Genomic DNA, 8483 nt, shown 5'->3' on the forward strand with positions numbered 1-8483 from the left:
CAGTCCGGTCCCCTCCCCCGGCTAGCCACCCCTATATATTGTTTAGCATGACGTCAGATGGTATGGAATACCCCTTTGGCTAGTTTGGGTCACCTGTCCTGGGTCTGTCCCCTCCCAGCTCTTACTGCACCCCCAGCCTGCCCGTTGGCAGGACAGAGCAAGAAGCTGAGACATCCTTGGCTTAGTATAAGCACTGCTCTGCAACAATTAAAGCATCGGGGTGTTATCAGCACTCTTCTCATCCTAAGCCAAAACACAGCATTCCACCAGCTACTAGGAAGAAAATTAATTCTGTGCTAACTGAAACCAGGACATCTATCCACCCCTTATTCCATACCATTTATGTCATGCTCAGGTTACACTCTTTTCCATACATTCTAATTAGTCACCTATAGTAATCATGGTAGTGATAACATACAGTACAATATACTATTTAACATGGTACAATTCAGTTCATGGGCTATTCTCACCCAGTATTAAATCTCCTTGAGGTACACACCGGACCTCTCCGTTCTTTTGCATCACCCACCAAGTGTATCCAGGTCCCTGAGCGAAAACAATTCCACGAATAGGTTTGCCTTTTCCTGAGGCAGGAGTAGCCCAGACTGTTTTACCCAGCATATTTTTTACATGCACTACAGGAACTTTATCCCCATCTACAGTACGTAACAGGTTTGATTGGGCAGGTCCAGCTCGGTTGGTAGATCCCCTAGTATTGACTAACCAGGTGGCCTTTGCCAAATGCGTATCCCAGTTTTTGAACGTCCCAGCGCCCATTGCTTTCAAGGTAGTCTTTAACAGGCCATTGTATCGTTCAACTTTCCCGGAGGCTGGTGCATGATAGGGGATGTGATACACCCATTCAATACCATGTTCTTTGGCCCAAGTGTCTATAAGGTTGTTTCGGAAGTGAGTCCCTTTGTCTGATTCTATTCTTTCTGGGGTGCCATGTCGCCATAGGACTTGCTTTTCAAGGCCCAGGATGGTGTTCCGGGCGGTGGCATGAGGCACAGGATATGTTTCCAGCCATCCGGTGGATGCTTCCACCATTGTAAGTATGCGGCGCTTGCCATTGCGAGTTTAAGGGAGTGTGATGTAATCAATCTGCCAGGCCTCTCCATATTTATATTTCAGCCATCGTCCTCCATACCAAAGAGGCTTTGACCGTTTGGCTTGCTTGATTGCAGCACATGTTTCACAGTCATGAATAACCTGTGCTATAGCGTCCATGGTCAGGTCCACCCCTCGATCACGAGCCCATCTGTATGTTGCATCTCTACCTTGATGGCCTGAGGTGTCATGGGCCCATCGGGCTATAAATAATTCACCTTTATGCTGCCAATCCAGGTCCACCTGAGCTACTTCAATCTTAGCAGCCTGATCCACCTGCTGGTTGTTTTGATGTTCTTCAGTAGCCCGATTCTTGGGCACATGAGCATCTACGTGGCGTACTTTCACAGCCAGGTTCTCTACCCGAGCAGCAATATCTTGCCACAATGCAGCAGCCCAGATGGGTTTGCCCCTACGCTGCCAGTTGTTTTGCTTCCATTGCTGTAACCATCCCCACAGGGCATTTGCTACCATCCATGAATCGGTGTAGAGATAGAGAACTGGCCATTTTTCTCGTTCAGCAATGTCTAAAGCCAGCTGAATGGCTTTCACTTCTGCAAACTGACTCGATTCACCTTCTCCCTCAGCAGCTTCTGCAACTCGTTGCGTAGGACTCCATACAGCAGCCTTCCATCTCCGATGCTTCCCCACAATACGACAGGACCCATCAGTGAACAGGGCATATTTCTTTTCATTCTCTGGTAACTGGTTGTACAGCGGGGCTTCTTCAGCACGGCCCACCTCCTCCTCTGATGATATCCCAAAGTATTTGCCTTCTGGCCAGTCCATGATCACTTTCAATATTCCTGGGCAACTGGGGTTTCCTATTCGAGCCCGCTGAGTAATCAGTGCAACCCACTTGCTCCACATAGCATCAGTTGCATGATGCGTAGAGGGGACCCTTCCCTTGAACATCCAGCCTAGTACCGGCAGTCGGGGTGCTAGGAGGAGCTGCGCTTCAGTACCGACCACCTCCGAAGCAGATCGAACTCCTTCATATGCTGCCAATATCTCCTTTTCAGTTGGAGTATAGCGGGCCTCAGATCCTCTGTATCCCCGACTCCAAAACCCCAGGGGCTGACCTCGAGTTTCCCCAGGTTCTTTCTGCCAAAGGCCCAGGTGGGGCCGTTCTCCCCGGCTGCAGGGTAGAGCACATTCTTTACATCTGGTCCTGTCTGAACTGGCCCAAGGGCTACTGCATGGACTATTTCCTGCTTGATTTGTTCAAAGGCTTGTCGTTGTTCAGGGCCCCATTCAAACTCATTCTTCTTACGGGTTACTTGGTAGAGCGGGTTTACAATCAGACTGTAATTTGGGATGTGCATTCTCCAAAACCCCACAACACCTAGGAAAGTCTGTGTTTCTTTTTTGTTAGTTGGTGGAGACATAGCTGTTATTTTGTTGATCACATCCATTGGGATTTGACGACGTCCATCTTGCCATTTTATTCCTAAAAACTGGATCTCTCGTGCAGGTCCTTTGACTTTATTTTGTTTTATGGCAAAACCGGCTTTCAGAAGGATTTGGACTATTTTCTTCCCTTTCTCGAAAACTTCCCCTGCTGTGTCACCCCACACAATAATGTCATCGATGTACTGCAGGTGTTCAGGAGCTTCCCCCTGCTCTAGCGCAGACTGGATCAGCCCATGGCAAATGGTAGGGCTGTGTTTCCACCCCTGGGGCAGCCGAGTCCAAGTATATTGGACTCCCCTCCAAGTGAAGGCAAATTGTGGCCTGCACTCTGCTGCTAGAGGGATAGAGAAAAATGCATTAGCAATATCGATTGTAGCATACCACTTGGCTGCCTTTGACTCTAGTTCGTACTGGAGTTCCAGCATGTCTGGCACTGCTGCACTTAGTGGTGGTGTGACTTCATTCAGGCCCCGATAGTCCACTGTTAGCCTCCACTCACCACTGGACTTTCACACTGGCCATATAGGACTGTTAAAAGGTGAATGAGTCTTGCTGATCACTCCTTGGCTCTCCAGATGGTGAACCAACTCATGGATAGGAATCAGGGAGTCTCGGTTGGTGCGATATTGCCGCCGGTGCACAGTTGTGGTAGCGATTGGCACTTGCTGTTCTTCGACCCTCAGCAACCCCACAACAGAGGGGTCCTCTGAGAGACCAGGCAAGGTAGATAATTGTTTAATGCCCTCTGTCTCTAAGGCAGCTATACCAAAAGCCCACCGGAACCCTTTTGGGTCCTTGCAATATCCTCTTCTAAGATAGTCTATGCCAAGGATACATGGAGCATCCGGGCCAGTCACAATGCGGTGCTTTTCCCACTCATTCCCAGTCAGACTCACTTCAGCCTCCAATACAGTCAACTGCTGAGATCCCCCTGTCACTCCACAAATATAGATGGGCTCTGGTCCTTTATAGCTCGATGGCATTATAGTACATTGTGCACCGGTGTCTACTAAAGCCTTATACTTCTGTGCGCGCGATGTGCCAGGCCATCGAATCCACACAGTCCAATAAACTCGATTGTCCCTTTCCTCCCCCTGGCTGGAGGCAGGGCCCCCCTAATCCTGGTCAGAATCTTCTTCGTTTCTGTGTTTGAAGGACTGTCTGCTGGAAGTTGGAGCAGCAAACTTTTCAGAGAATCCTTTTTTCCTGATTGTTTTCTTTTGCAACTCACGTACCCGTGCCTCTAGGGTTGCGGTAGATTTTCCATCCCATTTTCTCATGTCCTCTCCATGGTCTCGTAAGTAAAACCACAGGGTGGCACGGGGTGAGTACCCACCATATCGTCTTCCTTGTGTAGATGAACGCCTACCCCTGATAGCTGAGACACTGCTCTGTACAGGTACAGAGGAGAATAATCTCTCTTCAAGTTGGTGAACCTTTTCAGAAAGTTTCTCCACAGCTGAGACGCAGGCCTGTAAGGAAGAGGAGAGACTTTCTTCGTACTGCCGGAGTTGTTTAGCCACTTCATCCACTGTGGGTTCCTCATCCTCTTTCCAGGCCATTATTGCCGATGAGCTGGCATATGATGATGGTGCACTCCGTACAAACTTCCGCCACATGGGTCGTGTACACCTGACTTCATCTGGATCTTTGGATGTTTGTCTGATGTCTGGATCCTCATAAATCACTTCCTGTACGGCTAATTCCCTCAGGTACTGGATTCCCTTCTCCATAGTGGTCCACTTGCCTGGTAGACATAAAAGTTCTTCCTTGAAGGGATACCTTTCCCTCACAGCTGAGAGGAGACGCCTCCAGAGGCTGGTGGATTGTGCTCCATCTGCAATTGCTTTGTCAATGCCGGCGTCTCGAGCAAGGGATCCCAGCCGCTTGGCTTCCCTGCTGTCTAATTCCACACAATTGGCTCCAGAGTCCCAGCACCGGAGCAGCCAGGTGACAAGCTGCTCACCTATACAGCGACCAAAATCTTTTCGCACATCTCGTAGCTCGCGCTCATTTAGGCTTCGGGTAGTTATTGTTGATTTTTCGACATCCTCATCTTTCGCCTCCTGAATCCTTGATGGCCCAGCGTCATCGTCGTCTCCGTCGTCTCTATACCTAGATTTGGCAGAAGACTCTCTGCGTTCTAAACGACCTGAATCTCTATACCCTTTTTTCACCTTCTCTACAGGGGCAGCTTGCACTGCTACTGCTCGTTTCTCTGACACAGCCACAGGAGCTGGAGCGGCTGCAGGAGCTGGAGTTGGAGCAGTTGCAGGAGCTGGGACTGGAGTAGCGGCAGGAACCGGAGCTGGAGTGGCCGCAGGGTCTGTCACTAAGTTGATAGCAGTATCAATGGCAGCTCGATAGGCATGAGCCAGGCCCCAGCACGTTACAATGATTTGTGTTACTATGGAACTGCCAGAATCATGACACCTTTTTTTCAAGCATTCTGCCAGTTTTTGAGGATTTTGCCATTGCTCAGGGGTGAATTTCCAACACACTGGGGGTGCCAACTGCTCTAGATGCCTGCCCATATCCACCCATACTCCCTGCCACCCACAACTATACTGCCTCCGGGCAGATCTCCGGATGAGTTTCCTAAGTAGTTGTTTAACTTTAAGCAGAATCTGAATTGCATTCAGGAGGCAGAACAACAAGACTATGCTGGTCTGAGTATCCCAAGAATATTCAATATCTTGGAGAGCTATTGTGACAAGCTCAGGGGATAAGAGGGTGGTGAAGGAGGAAAGCAGAGTGATCCAGGAGAATACAGGGGTGGTGAAGGAGAAAGGGAGAGTAATCGAGTAAGAAAAAATATCTTCCCCTTTCCCCTCCACAGATTGACTCTCTAATGGAGAAAAACAATAGGTATAATTGCTAATAGTTCCCAAGATACTGTTTCCAAAGTACAGAGTCCACAATGTTACTGAGTATAAATACCAAGTTAGAGTCATGACCAGATATCTTATCGTCTCATAAGCCATTGCTATAACACTCAGTACCATAATGATCTGAAACCAGAGCCCGGAGAGGATAAACAGCACGACAGAGAGCAAATACGGAAAATAATGTACTATAATACTCAATTTGGAAAACAGGCACAGCAGAGTTGAGATTAAAGCAATCAGCATCATGACAAGTGACTATTAAGCAGGTCTAATCCTTACACCAATTTTAGTTTAACACACTCTGATCAGATCTGCCGTTATCTCAACCTTTCGGGCCCCACATTGGGCGCCAAAAAGACTGTCGTGGTTTAACCTGGCCGGCAGCTAAACACCACGCAGCCGTTCGCTCACCCTCCCCGCTCCCTCTCTGGGACAGGGGAGAGAAATGGAAAGTGAAGCCCGTGAGTTGAGATAAAGACTGTTTAATAAGACAGGAAAATAACAATAATAATAATAATAATAATAATAATAATAATAATAATAATAATAATAATAATAATAATAATAATAATAATAATAATAATAATAATACAATGGTGATAATAGGAAAGTAATAATAATATGTACAAACAAGTGATGCACAATTGCTCACCACTCGCTGACTGATGCCCAGCCTAACCCCGAGCAGTCCGGTCCCCTCCCCCGGCTAGCCACCCCTATATATTGTTTAGCATGACGTCAGATGGTATGGAATACCCCTTTGGCTAGTTTGGGTCACCTGTCCTGGGTCTGTCCCCTCCCAGCTCTTGCTGCACCCCCAGCCTGCCCGTTGGCAGGACAGAGCAAGAAGCTGAGACATCCTTGGCTTAGTATAAGCACTGCTCTGCAACAATTAAAGCATCGGGGTGTTATCAGCACTCTTCTCATCCTAAGCCAAAACACAGCATTCCACCAGCTACTAGGAAGAAAATTAATTCTGTTCTAACTGAAACCAGGACATCTTCAAAAACCCATTAGTGAGATCTTTAGAAATGGATTGTAGGCAATTTCACAGTGCTCAGGAGTTGGGGTCCTTGCTCAGTGAGGAGGGGCTGAGGCAAAGATGTTTGGTCAGACTGCAGAGGAACCTCAGGGCAGCCTTCTCGTAACTACAAGGAGGGCAGCAAGACAAAGCCAAGCTACCTAAGCAGGGCATGGTACGATGACGACAAACAGCAGGCATGGGGGTACAAATCACCAAAGGGAGATGGCAATTATTTGGGTGTTATATAAGGGTGTTCTGGTGTCCCACAGACCTTGCTGATGCTGTTTTAAAATGATTAAAAAAGCGAGGTAGGAATTAAAATTATTTCACTTATTGCGAACACAGAAGAGTGGCTATTAAATTGAGGGAAAAAACACAGGACAAAGAGGCTGGAGATGAGAATGGTTTACTTAAAGGGCAGGGGAATGGGGAGAAAAAGAAACAAAAGAAACAATAAGGCCGCGGGGAAGCGCAGAGAGAAGGAAAAAGAAATATTCTCTACTTCCCATCAACGAGCAATGTTCAGCCATGTCCTGGGAAGCAGGGCATCAAAACATGCAGTGGTTGTTCAGGAGGAGCAGCCCCCTTCCCCACGGCAACCCCCTGTTTATTGCTGAGTGTGGCATCAGGTGCTATGGAATGTCCCTTTGGTTGGTTTAGGTCAGCTGCCCTATCGATGTCCCCTACCCATCACCGCCCACCCCCATTGATTTCCTTTGATGAAGTGGCCAACCATCTGGTTGCCCAGGGGAAGCCAGCTGATGGCACCTCTTTGGATTTCAGCACAGCTTCAAGACAGCTTCTCACTGTCTCCTTCTGGACAAATTGGGCAGCACACAGCTAGAGCAATGCATAATGCGATGGGTGAACAAGGGGCTGACGGGTCGCGCTCCAAGGGTTATTGTAAATGGGGTCGCATCAGGGTGGCGGCCAGTCATAGGGGCTTCCGCAGGCCTCCATTTTAGGGCCTGTTCTCTTCGGTGTTGTCCCGACTGACTCGCATGTAGGACTTGAGGGCAGATGGAGTCCATTTATGCATGATGCTAAACAGGAAGGAGTGGCTGACTCCATCGAGGGGAGGAAGGCTTTGCAGAGAGATCTCGACAAAGCAGAGAGCTGGGCAATCCCCAGCAATATGAGGTTTAGCAAGAGCCAGTGAGGGATTCCATGCCTGGCAAGGGGCAACCCTGGCTGTATGGACAGTTGGGGGGACGAGAGGCTGGAGCACAGCCCTGCAGACAGGGATCTGGGGGTTTTGGTCGATGGCAAGTTGAATGTGATTCAAGCACGGGCCCTGGCAGCCAGGAGGGGCAACAGCATCCTGGGGTGCCTCCAGCACGGCATCGCCAGCCGCTCAGGGGCAGGGATTGCTGTGCTCTGCTCTGCGCTCTTGCAGCATCACCTCAAGTCCTGGGTGCACTTTTGGGCAGCACACTAACAGAAGGACATCAGGTTATGGGAGAGTGTCCAAAGGAGGGCTTCGAAGTGGTGGAGGATCTGGAGAGTAAGACGGATGAGGAGCACATGAGGTGCGCGTGTTTGTTCAGCCTGCATGAGACTGAGGGGAGGCCTCATGGCGGCCGGCAGCTTCCTCACGAGGGCAGCAGAGGGGCCGGCGCTGAGCTCTGCTCTCTGGGGCCACTGACAAAACTCGAGGGAATGGCAAGGAGATGGGCCACTGGAGGCTCTGGCTGCAGGTGAGGAAAAGATTGGACACCACCACGGGGCTTGGCCACTGAAACAGGCCTCCCAGGGAAGTGGTCATGGCAGCCAAGCTGCTGGGGTTCACCAAATGTCTGGCAAGTGCTTTCAGACACATGCTTTGGTTTTTGGGGGTCACCCAGAGCGCTGGGCTCTCAGGTCACCCAGCGGTGGGCTGTGAGGTCACCCAGCAATGGGCTGTGACCTCACGGCCCTCGCTGCTTATCTTGGGGCGCCGTCAGAGCCTGGCCCAGCCTGGCTCGTGCCTGGACTCTGGCTGAGCGTTTGTGCGAGGCTTGGAGTGCCGAGCAAGGATCTCTTGGGAGATTTGTTGGAGCTGTGCTGTG

This window comes from Anas platyrhynchos, chromosome Z (assembly GCF_047663525.1).
Source record: "Anas platyrhynchos isolate ZD024472 breed Pekin duck chromosome Z, IASCAAS_PekinDuck_T2T, whole genome shotgun sequence".
Lineage (NCBI taxonomy): Eukaryota > Metazoa > Chordata > Aves > Anseriformes > Anatidae > Anas > Anas platyrhynchos.